This window comes from Ochotona princeps, chromosome 9 (genome assembly GCF_030435755.1).
Source record: "Ochotona princeps isolate mOchPri1 chromosome 9, mOchPri1.hap1, whole genome shotgun sequence".
NCBI classification, from domain to species: Eukaryota; Metazoa; Chordata; class Mammalia; order Lagomorpha; family Ochotonidae; genus Ochotona; species Ochotona princeps.
The window spans coordinates 8,990,769-9,006,306 of NC_080840.1; the positions used below are offsets into that span (position 1 = coordinate 8,990,769).

The 15,538-nt window shown below is 41.6% G+C and overlaps 1 protein-coding gene across 3 annotated transcripts in view; it reads left to right on the forward strand.

The window, feature by feature from the left end:
- ASAP1 (ArfGAP with SH3 domain, ankyrin repeat and PH domain 1) overlaps positions 1-15,538 on the forward strand; it is a 338,316-nt gene that overhangs the window by 196,217 nt on the left and 126,561 nt on the right. The gene's annotated exons all lie outside the window — the stretch shown is intronic.

Here is a 15,538-nt window from a genome sequence, read left to right on the forward strand (position 1 = left end):
GAGTGCCTACAATGTGATAGGTCCTTTGTAGATGTCAGCTCTTTGAAAGACGTGTAGGGTTAAATCTGCCTGCGTGGGGAGTTCCCGCAAGGAGGCTTCTGGAGGTGCTGAAGTTCCTGTTTCTTGATTTTGATGCTGGTTGCTGGGTAAATGCACTTTTCAATAATTTATCCAATGCTACAAATATGTGTATGCCCTTTCCATAGTTCTGTGTGTTAGGACTAGAAAAGATATGTAAATACAAGGAGGGTCACAAAATATGTAAATAGGAGGGCCACTGGAGCATTTATTGTGATTTGGAAGAACAAAATAAATGGTACAAACTCAACAAGTGCTAATGGCACAGCTGCCTATGTAGCCATGTGCTGTTTGGTTGGGTCCCTCGCTGGAGGTTTTCTGAGAATGATTTCCTAATATTCACCAGTGATCAGTATCCATGCATGAACCCATCCGTGGCATGACTGTGGTGGTTCCCGGAGAAGGGACCGCAGAAGTAAAGACACCCGTGTCACATGAAGTGTGGGATTGATTTAGATCCTTCCAGGCTCTGGCAGACTGCTAGGACCTGATGGGATTTCTAATGAGTACAGTGCCAGCTTCTGTGGGCAGCACCATGACATTTCATTCCTGAATATTCCTGAATAATGTTTGATGAGTAGAGCAGTGGTGTGGTATGATTCTGTGAATCCAAGCTCCTCCTGTCCAAAGGCTTTTGGCTTCATCTGGGAAAGGACCAAAAAAAGAAAATGCACAAAATTCTAAACCCTGCTGTCTTTCCCCTAATGTGTTTTCACAATTTTCTTTTTTTTTTTTCTCACAGTGCTTAAGTATCATAAAATTGTTCAAATGTGCTTTACTTTTTAAAGATTTTTTTTTTATTATTGGAAAGATAGGAGGGGAGACAGAGAGGAAGATCTTGCGTCCGATGATTAACTTCACTCCCCACGCGGCCACATCGGCCGGGACTGCGCCAGTCTGAAGCCAGGAGCCCAGAGCCTCTTCCAGATCTCCACATGGGTGCAGGGTCCCAAGGCTTTGGGTTGTCCTCAACTGCTTTCCCAGGCTACAAGCAGAGAACTGCATGGGAAGCAGAACTGCTGGGATAAGAACCAGCGCCCATATGGGATGCCAGTACATGCAAGGAGAGGACTTTAGCCACTAGGCTACTGCACCGGGCCTGGAAATGTGCTTTAAATGTTTAGAAAGTATTTCTGTGTTTCTGATTAGGGGGAACTAATCATCCACCTTCCCAAAGTGATTCAAATGACGTGAAGGTTTTTAGAATGTATTATTTTTACACATAAGCTTCTTCAGGTATTGACTAGCAAACTATAATAATAAAGGAATTTTTATGTGTTCATTTTGGTGGTGGGGAAGATACTCAGGCAAGCTCTTCAGTTTTAAAACTGTTTGGGTGTCTGTCTCACTTCTGTCTGCAGAACTAGCAGAATTCTCCCCCTCTCATTTTTGCTGATACATGTTTAAAATAGCTGGTAGTTTGTTGAACACTGTGAAGGTTTAAAAATATGTTGCAGTTCTTTGGCATTTTTCCCCCAAATGTGGAGCCTAATTAGTATCCCCCTTAACTATGTATCACACGGAGCATCTCCCCACTGTAAACAGAATCTAACAGAAGTGATGCTGTGTGGCTACCAAGCCTGCCTCATAAAAGAGGGAGCTTCTGCCTGCTCTGTTTTGCTAGTTTATTTAAAAGGCTGGAGTTACAGAAAGGGAGCTAGACACCTTCCATCCATAGTTCACTCCCCAAATGGTTTCCAAGATCATTGCTGGCCAAGGCCAAAGCCAGGGACCGGGAACTCCTGTCCAGGTCTTCCACATGAATGGCAGAAGCCCAAATATTCAGGCCTCCTCCTGCTGCTTTTCCAGGTGCAATTGTGGCAGATTGGATCAGAGGTTGAGCAGCCTAACCTACTGTGCCACAACTCCGGCCCCGCTTCTCTCTTACCTAACCATTTGATGGGGAGTAAGCCCTCAGATGCCTGCAGTCCTGGTGAGAGACCTGGGTCAGTGCAGTAAGAGAGAGGCTAGCCTGAATGGGATTCCTGCCCTTGCAGGAGCACATGTGTGAGCACACCTAAAGGCAGACGGGGCTGTTGAGAATGAAGTGCTTACTGTCTGTTCCTAGGTGCTGTAAACAACTACGTATACTGTATAAAGTAAGCGAGTAGAGTGGATGTTGGAAGCAGGGTTAAACTGAAATTGTTGTACCAGATGAATGAAGTTGAAGAGATTAATCCTTTTAATGTCTTCATTACGTGAAGACTTAAACACATGCATGTCTATAAACATACGTACAAAATCTCTTTTCCTTAGGAGGAAAGACCCAGGATATTTCTGTCACTAGGTCATTTTTTGTATTAAAATCCATACGTCCACACACACATCTGTATGTATATTTTTATATGCATATATAAAAATTCACTGAACTCAAAATGTGCGTCTTAATATACTGTTGTACAGTTGCTTCTTAAAATTTATGCCAAGGTGTGTTAGTATACATTAGGTTATAAGTAACATTTGGTACCCCCTAGAAATTGATAATATTTTCTGGAGTTTGAGGCTCTTAAATTCTTTAATTTTTATGGCAAAATAAAAGTGATGCTTGCATGTAAGTTGATTGCAAGAATATGATATGAAAGTATAATAAATCTAGAATATAACTAGGTTATTATTAGCACTTTTATAGTTTTCCATTGTGGAGAAGAAATCCTTTAGTTTTCTCATTCTTTTCTGTTTTTTCCTCCATTCTCTTTGACTTAGAATTATGTAGTAAGTAGATTTACTAGAGAATATTTGTGTTTTTAAATGAAATTAATATGTGATATTCTGTCTAGATTTTTGTTAAATTACTTTGTTCTATTTTAAGAAATAGTTCATAATCACAGTCCATGAGGGAATGTAAGATTTTAAACACAATGTACTAAATTTATCATTGAATAGGAAGCAAGAAATTTCATTCCAGCGATTTTTGGGGTTAGCATTTTCTTAAACTTGAAAGAATGCTGTGAAGTTCTAACTACAGTTGAAATTTGAGTTGTATCTTACCGTTGTTGTATAATGCTAATGTTAATCCTGTGCTTTCCAGTATGGTAAAAAATTTTCTTAACAATCATAGATAACAGATGAAATAAATACATGCATCTTTTAAAAGGTTGATTTCTTTTTCTTGAAAAGTCAGAATCAATTCTTTCTTTCTCTCTCTGTCTCACACACACACACACACACACACGCACACGGGGAGAGAGAGAGACCAACAGATCAGGAGTTTCCTCCACGTCCCTCATGGGAGTGCAGAGACTATCCCAAGACTTTGGGACATCTCTGCTGCCTTCCTAAATCATTAGCAGGAAGCCTGATCAGAACAGGGCAGCCAAGATGCCCACCACTGCTCAAGCAGGATGCTGGCACCACACATAGAAGATTGGCTTGCTAATCTACTACAGCAGTCTCATAAATTCAGATCTTAAAAAGAACATGTGCGGGGAGACTCGCAAGATGGCCGACATAGGAGGAAGACTGTGAGAGAGCTCACAGACAGAGAGGGCTAGAAGGCGACAAAAGCACGCTGAAAGCCACAGACTGACCCGCAGACCGACCCACAGACGCTGTGGCCGTGAGGACCGGCGGTGATTGGGACCCGCTGGCATCTGCTCACCCTGGTCACCAGGACCCGCCAGGACCTGCGCCCGCTGCGGACACCAGGACCCTGAGTCATCGGGACCCGCTGGCATCCGCCCACCCTGGTCGCCAAGCCCCGCCAGGACCACCGCAGCCTCCAGGTTCCATCCACCTACACCCGCCGGGACCAGCAACGGACGCAGTAGCCGGGAGACGCACCCGCGGCGAGGGTTCCCACCAGAGGAAGAGGCAGACTGCAAGAACCTGAGGTTTGAGTGAGTTGGGTGGGGACAGTTGTGGGTTGGAGGCTTCGGGAGTTGGCCCCCCAGGGGCATGCACAGAGCCTGAACACAATTGGTGCTCGTCTCCCCGCCCCCCCCCCCCCCCGAGACTCCAGCGTCTAGAGACACCGGGCGAGTGCCTTGAAACTGCCAAAACTGTGTCTGTGAGAAAGGCAAAAGGCACACTGAATACTCCCCCGTGCCTTTGCGGTCTGGCACTCAGCTGGGCGATGCTATCCCACAGGAACCCAAGCACGCCTCTGGGCTGGGCAGTCCCGTGCTAGCGCTGGGGCGGTCGGTCCCCTGCAAGTGCTGGGGTGGGCGGGCCTGCGCAGGAGGCGCTGCCAAAGAGCACCTGGAACACCCCACGCCCTATAGTCCCATGCTTGGGAGACGAACCAGGAGAGCACTGCGGACCCGCGTGCAGGAGGCGTTCCCAGAGAGCACCTGGAACCTCCACGCCCTGCAGTCCCTGGCACTGGGGACACACTGAGAAAGCACCTAGAATCCTCCGAGCCCTGTGATCCCGCGCACAGGGGGCGCGCACAGAGAGTGCCTTCACTCCCCCACGCCCTGTGGTAGCATACCTGTAGGGGACGAGCTGAGAGTGTGCTTTGAATCCGCTGGGCCCTGGAAGTGGCGCCCTGAGGTCCAGTGTTCTGGAGACGCACCAAAAGTGCCTTGAAAATTCCCACACCCTGCTACTCCACGCCTGCAGACTCCGATCTCTACAGGATAGTGCTTGGAGACCCCTCAGCACACTGGTGCCTAGGTCTCTCAAAAAAGAAACACTAACACAAAGGGAAGAAATACCAGAAAAGGTAATGATCCAGATGAGAGTGCCAACACCCTACCAATAAAGGATCAAAACCCAATGTCTATTTCGGAGATGTTAGATGAAGACATAGAAGATCTACCAGACAAGGAATTCAAAAAAATAATGTTAAAATATGTCAGAGACAATGAGAAGAATTGGGAGGACTTCAAGGAATTCAAGAACCACATAGCCTCAGAAATACAACAAATGAAAAGTAAAATCCTTGACTTAGAGCACAAAATTGAGAGCCTAACCAACAGAACAAATACAGCAGAAGAGAGGATCTCTGAAACGGAAGACACACAAAACGAACATACCCAGTTCATGAAACAGCTGGAGACAAGTCTGAACAAAGCCAATAAGACCATACAAGAAATGAAAGACAACCTCAGAAAATCAAATATTAGGATTATTGGCCTTCCTGAAGGAGCGGAAAAAGAGTCAGGAATGCAAATGGTGCTCGACGAAATTATACAGGAAAACTTTCAAAACACTTGGAACATGAACCCAGCCCAAATCCAGGACGGTCAGAGGACTCCCAGCAGATATGACCCAAAGCGATCTTCACCCAGACATATGGTGCTCAAGTTCCACTCCAACGAAGACAAAGAAAGAATCCTAAGACAAGTACGAAGCAGAGAAAAGATCACATACCAGGGAAAACCAATCAGGATCACTGCTGACTTCTCTGAAGAGACTTTACAAGCAAGAAGAGAATGGACAAAGATCTTCCAAATCCTGAATCAGAACAACTATCAACCAAGAATAATGTACCCAGCAAAGATCTCATTCGTATTTGAGAACGAAATCAAATACTTTCACAGCAAAGAGAAATTAGAATATGCCAGCACAAAACCAGCTCTACAAAATTTCCTTAGAAATGCACTAAATCCAGAAAAAAAAGAGGTGAATCATAAGCAAAGATGGCAAACAGGAAGATCTCCCCACTAAAGTCCACACAAGGAAAGGCAATTACACAGATATCAACACCCACAAAAACAAGTATGGCAGGGCAAAATCACAGCCTCTCAATTTTAACTCTTAACACAAATGGCCTGAACTCACCAATCAAAAGGCATAGATTAACAGAATGGATTATCAAACAGCACCCAACTATCTGTTGCCTACAAGAGACGCATCTAACCAGAAGAGATTCGAAGAAGCTGAAAGTGAAAGGTTGGAAACAGATATTTCATGCCAATGGACGAGAAAAAAAGGCTGGGGTAGCTGTCTTAATTTCAGATGATGTGGACTTCAATCTGACACACATCAAAAAGGACAGGGAAGGACATTATATATTGGTGAAGGGACTGATCCATCAGGAAGTAATTACCATTGTGAACATACATGCACCAAATTCAAACGCACCTAGCTACGTGAAGCAATTACTCACGGACTTAAGGGGAGACATAGATATGCACACAATAATAGTGGGTGATCTTAACACCCCACTAACAACAATAGACAGATCAACAAAACAAAAACTCAACAAAGAAACAACAGAGCTCATACAAACAATAGAACAACTGGACTTGGTTGACATTTATAGAATTTTTTACCCTAAGGCCACAGATTATACATTTTTTTCAGCAGTGCATGGCACCTTCTCCAGGATCGACCACATGATAGGACACAAAGCAAACATAAATAACTTCAAAAAGATAGGAATCATACCATGTACCCTCTCAGACCACCACGGAATGAAGCTGGAAATCAGCAATTCAAAATGCCCCAGGAAATACAGAAACTCTTGGAGGCTGAACAATATGCTATTAAACGAACAATGGATCAGAGAAGAAATTAAAGATGAGATCAAAAAATTTGTGGAAACCAATGAAAACTCTGACACAACATTCCAAAATTTGTGGGACACTGCCAAAGCAGTGCTACGGGGTAAACTCATCGCAATTGGAGCTCATGTCAATGCCCAAGAGAGGCGCCAAATACAGGAACTAAACACACACCTCCAGGAATTGGAAAAACAACAGCAGAAGAGCCCCCACACACAATAGGAAACAAGAAATCATCAAAACAAGGGAGGAAATCAACCAGATAGAAATAAAAAAAACCATACACAAAATCAATGAATCAAAAAGCTGGTTTTTTGAGAAGATAAACAAGATAGACACCCCACTGGCCCAACTGACAAAGAAAAATCAAGAGAAGGCAAGAATTAACAGCATCAAAGATGAAAAAGGCAACATAACAACAGACACCGCATCCATTAAGGCCATAATTAGAAATTACTACAAAGCACTGTACTCCAACAAATCAGAAGATCACCAAGAAATGGAAAAGTTCTTAGACTTCTACCACTTGCCAAAACTTAGCCCAGAGGCAACAAATGACCTGAACAAACCCATAACTGAAGTAGAGATTGAATCAGTGATTAAAGACCTAACAACAAAGAAAAGCCCAGGCCCAGACGGCTTCACTCCAGAATTCTACAAAACATTCCGAACAGAACTGACCCCAATCCTCTACAAACTCTTCAAAACAATAGAAAAAGAGGCAACCCTTCCAAACTCATTCTATGAAGCCAACATTACCTTAATCCCAAAACCAGACAGAGAACTAACAGAGAAGGAAAACTACAGACCTATCTCTTTGATGAACATTGATGCTAAGATTCTCAACAAAATCCTAGCCAACAGAATTCAAAAACACATCAGACAGATCGTTCATCCAGATCAAGTAGGATTCATCCCTGGAATGCAGGGATGGTTCAACATTCGCAAATCCATAAATGTGATACACCACATCCAAAAACTGAAAAACAAGAATCACATGATAGTATCAATAGATGCAGAAAAAGCTTTCGACAGAATCCAACACCACTTCCTACTAAAAACCCTAACCAAGGTAGGCATAGATGGAAAAATCCACAACATAATTAAAGCCATATATGAAAAACCCAACGCCAGCATCATACTGAATGGAGAAAAGCTGGAACCCTTCCCACTGAGATCTGGAACAAGACAGGGATGTCCACTTTCTCCACTACTATTCAACATAGTCCTAGAGGTACTCGCTGAGGCCATAAGACAAGAAAAAGAAATCAGAGGAATCCAAATGGGAAATGAAGAAGTCAAACTCTCACTATATGCAGATGATATGATTCTTTATGTAGAAGAGCCAAGAGACTCAATACAGAGACTGCTAGAACTTGTACGAAAGTTTGGTAGAGTGGCAGGGTACAAAATTAATGAACAAAAATCAACAGCCATAGTGTATGCGAACAGCCCCAAGATGGAAAAAGACTTAACCAGCAAGATACCATTCAAAATAACAGAGAAAAGTATGAAATACCTGGGAATAAATCTAACCAAAAATGTAGGAGACTTATTTGAAGAAAACTACAAACTACTTAAAAAAGAAATTGAACAAGACCTCAAAAGATGGAGTAACATCCCATGCTCCTGGATAGGTAAAATCAATATCATTAAAATGTCTATACTGCCAAAAGCAATATATACATTCAACGCAATCCCAATCAAATTGCCCAAAACATTCTTCATGGAACTGGAAACAATGATCCAAAGGTTCATCTGGAAGCACAAAAAACCACGGATAGCTAGAACCATCCTGAAGAACAGGAAGTTAGCAGGGGGAATCACAGTTCCGGGCCTCTGGACATACTATAGGGCAGTGGTTATCAAAACAGCGTGGTACTGGCACAAAGATAGAGAGGAAGATCAATGGAGCGGAATAGAAACGCCAGAAGGAAACCCACACAGATACAGCCACATAATCTTTGACAAAAAGACAAACGACAATCCAGGCAAATGGGAAGGTCTGTTCAATAAATGCTGTTGGGACAACTGGTTAATAGCCTGCAGAAACAAAAAAATAGATCCACATCTCTCACCATACACTAAGATCAGATCTAAATGGATAACAGATCTAAACCTACATCCAGAAACCTTCAAACTTTTGGAAGAAAATGTTGGAAACACACTGCAACACTTAGGGGTAGGCCCTCACTTCCTACAAAAGACTCCAAATGCAGTAGAAATCAAGACCAAAATAAACAATTGGGACCTCATCAAACTAAGAAGCTTCTGTACAGCTAGAGAAACAATCAACAAAGTAAAAAGGCAACCCACAGAATGGGAGAAGATCTTCGCACACGACATAGGTGATAGAGGGCTGATCTCCAGAATATACAAAGAGCTACAAAACAACCAAAATGTCAAAACAAACAAGCCACTCAAGAAATGGGCACGGGAAATGGGCAAACACTTCACAAAGGAACAAACCCAAATGGCAAATAAACATATGAAAAAATGCTCAAGTTCCCTGGCAATAAGGGAAATCCAAATTAAAACATCAATGAGGTACCACCTAATGCCAGTAAGACTGGCCCACATGAATAAAAGCACCAACAACACTTGTTGGCGAGGTTGCGGGGAAAAGGGATCCCTACTCCACTGCTGGTGGGGCTGCAGGCTGGTATAGCCTCTATGGAAATCAGTATGGAGAATATTCAAACAACTCAAATTCAACATACCGTATGATCCGGCAATAGCACTCCTAGGAATATATCCAGAACACTTGTTTTATGAGAAACCAACATGCACTCCTATGCTCATAGCAGCACAATCAGTAATTGCAAAAACATGGAAGCAACCAAAATGCCCATCAAAGAGGATTGGATAAGAAAGCTATGGTTCATCTACTCCATGGAATACTACTCAGCTATTAAAAAAAACAAAATGCAGTTCTTTGTGGCCAAATGGGCCAAACTGGAAACCATAATGCTAAGGGAAATGAGCCAATCCCAAAAGGTTAAATACCACATGTTTGCCTTAATTTAAGATGATATGATGTTATGTATAACATGTTATGTTTTGAATGTTATATGTTGTGTATAAACTAAAATTGAAGTATAGGTGAGGTGGTCACAGAAGGTGGCTGGGAACTCGCATTTACTTTTAACATATTGGTTACTCATTACTATGTCAATTAATTCCATAATGATGTAAATTTTTGCTGATGGTATGTTGGAGCTTTCAATTGACTGGTATGATACTCTGCTGGCTCGGTCTTCAGACCAGAGAGGGTATACCTAAGAAGCCGTTGAACTTGACTGGACAATAAGATGCTGGACTCTATGTTTGGTATACGCTTGCAATGGGGGAATCTCAACTGAACTTGAGCTGTGGTTATGCAACAAGGTGGAGGAATCCACCATGGTGGGAGGGTTTGGGGAGGTGTGGGGAGAACCCAAGTATCTATGTAACTGTGTCACATAATACAATGTAATTAATGAAGTTAAATAATAAATAATTAAAAAAAAAAAAGAACATGTGCGAGAATAAAATGTCAAAAGGCCTTCAAAAAAACAAGTGATCAATCATTAGGAAATTTACCTTTTTACTGTTTTCCAAGTTTGTGGGTATTTAAAAACTCCTTTGGATGCAGGTGTTTGGTTATGTGATTAAGCCATTACTTGAGTTGCCTACATCCCATTTCAGAATGACTGTCGTAGAATCCTAGTTGGACTGTTGATTTTAGGCAATTGTTAATGTGCGCTTTGAAAGAGCAAGTGATGACTCAAGTAATTCGTTCCCTGTTACCTACATGAGCAACTCGGATCGAGTTCTGGACTCCCGACTGCCTACCTCCAGCCCTGGATATTGCAGATATTTGGGCATTGAAACAGCAGATGGAAGATCTCTGTTTCTTTGCCTTACAAATGAAATAGATAAATAAGTAGGCATATTTTTTACTTAAGTTTGTTGTTAGTAAAGAATGTAAAAGTTCTTAATAGAAGACTTTAGATACAAACACAAGGGATTTGAGCAAAGTCTATAAAAAGTATTTTTGAACCTTCAAGACATTTTGCATTTTTTCTTGGTCTGTGAATCCTTAAAAGACAAAAACAAGTTGAAATAAGTTTGTTCTGAATAGCCAAAGAAGTGTTCTTTTTCTAGCAAGGAGTCTATTTAGCCAGGAAAGCATCACTTCTCAAATTGTGTGGGAATAAAACCACAGGGATTCAAAAAATGCTGTTAGAAAATAATTCTTAACCACTTTACTGACAAGCCAACTCTGAATTTCTTCTATAGCAGAAAGGAAGTTTTCAAGATAGTATGAGTTTTCATCGCTGCTTTAGCAAATAATTTTACCACTTACTTGTCATGGTAAAGTCTCAACACAGAGACTGTCCTGCTACACACATGGAAATTCTAGAACTGTTCTAAATGAGCCAGATGTTCCGCACAGTGTGTGACTTGGGAGTAGGTTTAATTCCAGATTTGAAATTTGGTTAGACACGGGGAACGAAAAATGGTATAAATAGTGGCCTCCATCATAATTGAGAATGCAACTCAAATACTTTGGGGAAATTTTTGTAGAATTGCAAAATAAATTAATAGCTTTTATGAGGACAAGAAAAGGAAAAGAATCCTTGTTTCTAGGACAATCTCCAAACTACAGGTTTTTTTAGATAATTCTAAGTTTTGAATTGTAGCAATTGATTCAAATATTCTGTTGCTTGAAATTAGACACCACTGCTTCCTGAGTACTCACACATGCATAGCATTTTCTGTTTTGTTTATGAATTTGATACTCATTTTTATTTAAAATGACTTAATCTTATGAAAACTCAGAGTATGCATCATTAAAATCAGCTGATTTTAAAGAAAACTGAACATTTATTCACAATCAATAGTTTGATTTTTTTTTTCCTCAGCCTCAGGTGAACCACAAAATATATCTGCTTAGAGTGAATACAGAAATGTGTTTCAGGGTGATTGGCTGGCATTTAAGTCATGCATGTTGCACCCATATAGGAATGCCTGATTTATTGCCCTCCTTCAGTTTCTGACACCATCTTTCTGCTAATTCAGCCCCTCACAGGCAGTAGTGATACCTGGAGTAGTTGGATTCCTGTCACCTATATAGGAATTTCTGGCTCTTGACAATGGGACCCAGACTGTTGCAAGCATTTGGGGAGTGAGCCAGCAAATGACATCCCTATCTGTTTATATATATGGATCATAAATACATGTGTCTTTATGCTCATATAAGTAAGTAAATAAAATTAAAAGCAGGAGTTTTCATGTATATCTGTGTCATTGGTCTTATTTTTTTTTAATTTATATATTTTTTTATTGCATTTCATTTTATAACATCGTTTCATAGGCTCTGATGTTCCCCCATTCCCTCCCTATGCCCCCCCCATGGTGGATTGCTCTATCATATTGCAGTATTACAGTTCAAATCCAGTCTTGTTTCTTTCATTGCAAGCATGTGCCATGCATAGAGTCCAGCATCTGATTGTCCAGCTCAATTCAACAGTTTCTTGGGGAGACCATCTCTGGTCTAAAAGTAGAGCTGGCAGAATATCGTTCTGACCAATTAAAAGCCATAACGTAACATCAACAACAGTTTCCAACATTATGGGGTTAATTAACATTGTATTGAGTGATATGTTAGAAAATGCAAGTTCTTAACCACATCCTGTGACTGCTTCATTAACATTTCAATTATAGTTTGTGTACAACTGGCTTCTATCTACCTTAAAATGGCTATAGGATACTATTCAGCTGTCTCATGTCTGTTTAAATTTTAGTATTTAGTGGTTTATTGTGTTGAAACATAATTTTTACTGAACTTGGCAGATTTTAGGATAGTCTATACTGACTTACAGCTTTAACAAGGCATATGACACCGGTTGAGGCATAGAACACTGTTAGGAGGGGTGTGCAGAGAAATCCTCCATACCCTGGTTAGGAGTAATTTGTTTTCGTGTCCTACCTAGTAAGGTATATGTGAGTCCCCACTGATCATTTCCTGTGTAGTTCTAAGTTTTGCTTGTTGTTCTCTGTCTATTCTAATTTTTTGTGGTTTGTTTGCTTCATTTTGTTTTGGGGGCGGGGCTCCAGGGTGACCCTGATGGTCATTGCAAGAGACGGTGGGGATCCAGTGTTGGAACTAAGTAAGGACCAGAGAAAGCTCCTCTCCCGAGTCTCAAAGAGAGTTTATTGTTCTTCTGTTTCTGTAGGCCTCTCAGGGCTCCTGGCTGCTGTTCCAGTGACATTGGGCTCTGCAAGGAGGGATTTGGACTTCTTCTATCCCATGTGGGAGATTCAAATGGGAGTGGATGACCTCAGAGTACTTAGCCTCCGAAGGCACTCCAATTCCCCGTGGTCTCCTTGGCAGTTGGGATGTAGTCCTTGGTGCCCATACTGATAGTTCTTGGTGAGCATTTGGGAGTTTCCAGGGTTGGGATACAAATCTCTTGTCTACCTGCTCCACTCTGGGATCCCCCTGCTCAGTGCATATGACCTCCCGTTAAGAGGTTGTCAGGATCGCTCTTGATACCCCCTATGTCTTTGTGGTTTTACTATTGTCTAATGCTGATTCGAGTCTGTTGTCTGTAAGTTACCTATTGGTCCTATTTTCATAAAAGTAAATTATAGTTAGCATGCTGTAAATCTCTTCTGTTTACATAAAGGTTTAGATCAAGAATATCTATAGTTAACTTTGAGGACTGCCTCTCCGCTTTGTACAATCCCTCTGTGACAGTTACAGTGAAGTTTCTATGACCTGTGTTTGGCTTGCTGTCATTCATTTCAAGTTGCATTTGACCATATTCTTAGAAGGCTTACATGCCATCAAGCTATGATTGTGTCTTCTTTTGTAAAGATGTGGCACTTAAACCAGGACAAGGAGTCTGGGAAAAGAATGCTAGGTCTTCAGCATAATCTGGTTGTCCCCCAGGTCTTGCTAAAATCCTCTTTCACATGGGCCCTGCTAGGCACAAGGGGGATTGCAGGTGCAGCGAATTCATCACAGTGTTTCATGTAACACATCTTCTGGAGGTATCTCTACTCTGTGCTAACATGTAGGAAACACTCCATACACATGAAACGAATTTTGAAGTGTGTGTATCTAGGGCTGGAGAGACTACAACATTGAGTTATTAATCCAGAAAGATGTTTCATGATTTTTCTGTTTAAGTGTGGAAATCAATCAAGTTATTACTGATTCTGAAGTGTTTTCTGTTGATGACAAGTGCTGTAAGAAAACGTAGTTGACAGTATGGCAGTGAATAGGTAGTTGGTTCTCTGTGTTTACAGACAATATTCATAGAGAATACAGAGAATATTCATAGATCTCCATTTCTGAGCAGTTGTTTTTCTTTGTGGAGAGTTGTGTATGGGTTGGAGAAGAAGCAACTTCTATTGGAGCGCCATTTTCCTCGGTGGCATTTTCTGGCTCTCCCCTCACTTCATTGTAAAGTGCATGTGTTGTATGTGTTTGCTGTGGGAAATTCAGATGTGCTAATGAGCCACATCTGTTTTTAAACTTGCTTTCATTCTGTGTATTCTGAATCATCAGTCTCTCTGACTCTCTTCCCCCTTCCTTTCTTTATTTCTCTCTTTCTCACTAACTCCCTCCTCCCCAGTGCCGAGCTCAGAGTGGGCATGGGGTAATGCCTGTATTATGATCGTGTTTGGGGCTGCTGTAACCTGGCCCTCCCTGGGAGGAGTCGGAGGAGACTCCTAGGCGGAGTGGCGCCACAGGACCGCTCCTCTGTCAAGAAGCAGCTCGTTTTTTGAGTGTGTTTTATTATTGTTATTGTTTTACAGTGCGGTTCCATAGGCTCTGAGATTCTCCTCCTCCTTCCCCAAGTCCACTTCCCTCACTTATTTCTGCCATATTATTGCGGTACTATAGTCCTTCAGAAGCAGTCACATGTCCATCATTCTACTATTTAAGTGTAATCTTACATTGTAGTTATGGACAATAGTAGAGACTCCAGCGTCTTTTATCAAGACATAGAGTAGTATCGCTTTCCTCTGGAAGGTTTTCGATTTTCTTTTCCATTTCTTCAACAACACAGTAGTTGTTTGGTAGCACGTTATTTAACTTCATATTGTAAATTTTTTGTTGTTCCTATTGTTGATTTTGGTTTATGACTTTTCCTTTAAGGAGAAGTATAGTAACTGTGTAATAGAAACTGTCATAGCCGATTGTGAAGATGCAGTGCAGTATTCATTCTCTACTTCCTAACCAAAGATGAACTTCCGAAGAAGCAGCTACTTCTTAACCAGCCGTTCGTTTCTTAAAAACCTCCATTTTCCTGTCAGTGAAACAGAAGATTACCCCTCCTATTTATGAACTAGCCAGTGGTTATCAGATGAGGTGAAGATATTTGCATAACTCTGAACTTTGTTATCAGAGCCATAAGGGGAGTTGATGGTGTCCAGCTGTGGTGGCTCTCCACAGCACCTGGAACCAGAGACTTCCTCCCACCACAGCCTTCCTCCCATTCCCCACTGAAGTCCTCTGGGCATGAGGGCTGCTGCCGGCTTCAGTGCGCGATGCTGTCTTCAAAACTCAGCTCATGTTTCTTAGGTTTTCTGTTTGTAGGACAGAGATGCGTTTAGAGTTTCCTCGAGAGTTTAAAAAAACAACAACTGCAAAGCAGAATTTTCCAATTTCAGGGATTTTTGGAAATTGAGGTCAGCTCCCTTAGTTTATATAAGCAATATTAGCACATAAAATACATATATGATGTGCATAATATTATTGCTTTTAGGGGCTTCTAAAGTTTGTGGGAAAATGAAATTAAAAAACAATGTAGGTGCAGGTTATTTGGCTAGGAATTAGAACCTTCTTTGTTGGATTGCCCAGGTTCAAGTGTTTAACCTCTGCTCCTGTTTCTAGCTTCCTGGGAGAAAACCGGTCCTGGCTTAGTAATTAGGTCCTGCCATTCAGATGAAAAGCCCAGGTTGGGTCCCTGGCTCCCAGCTGCAGCCTGGCCGAGCTCTGGCCATTGCAGGCA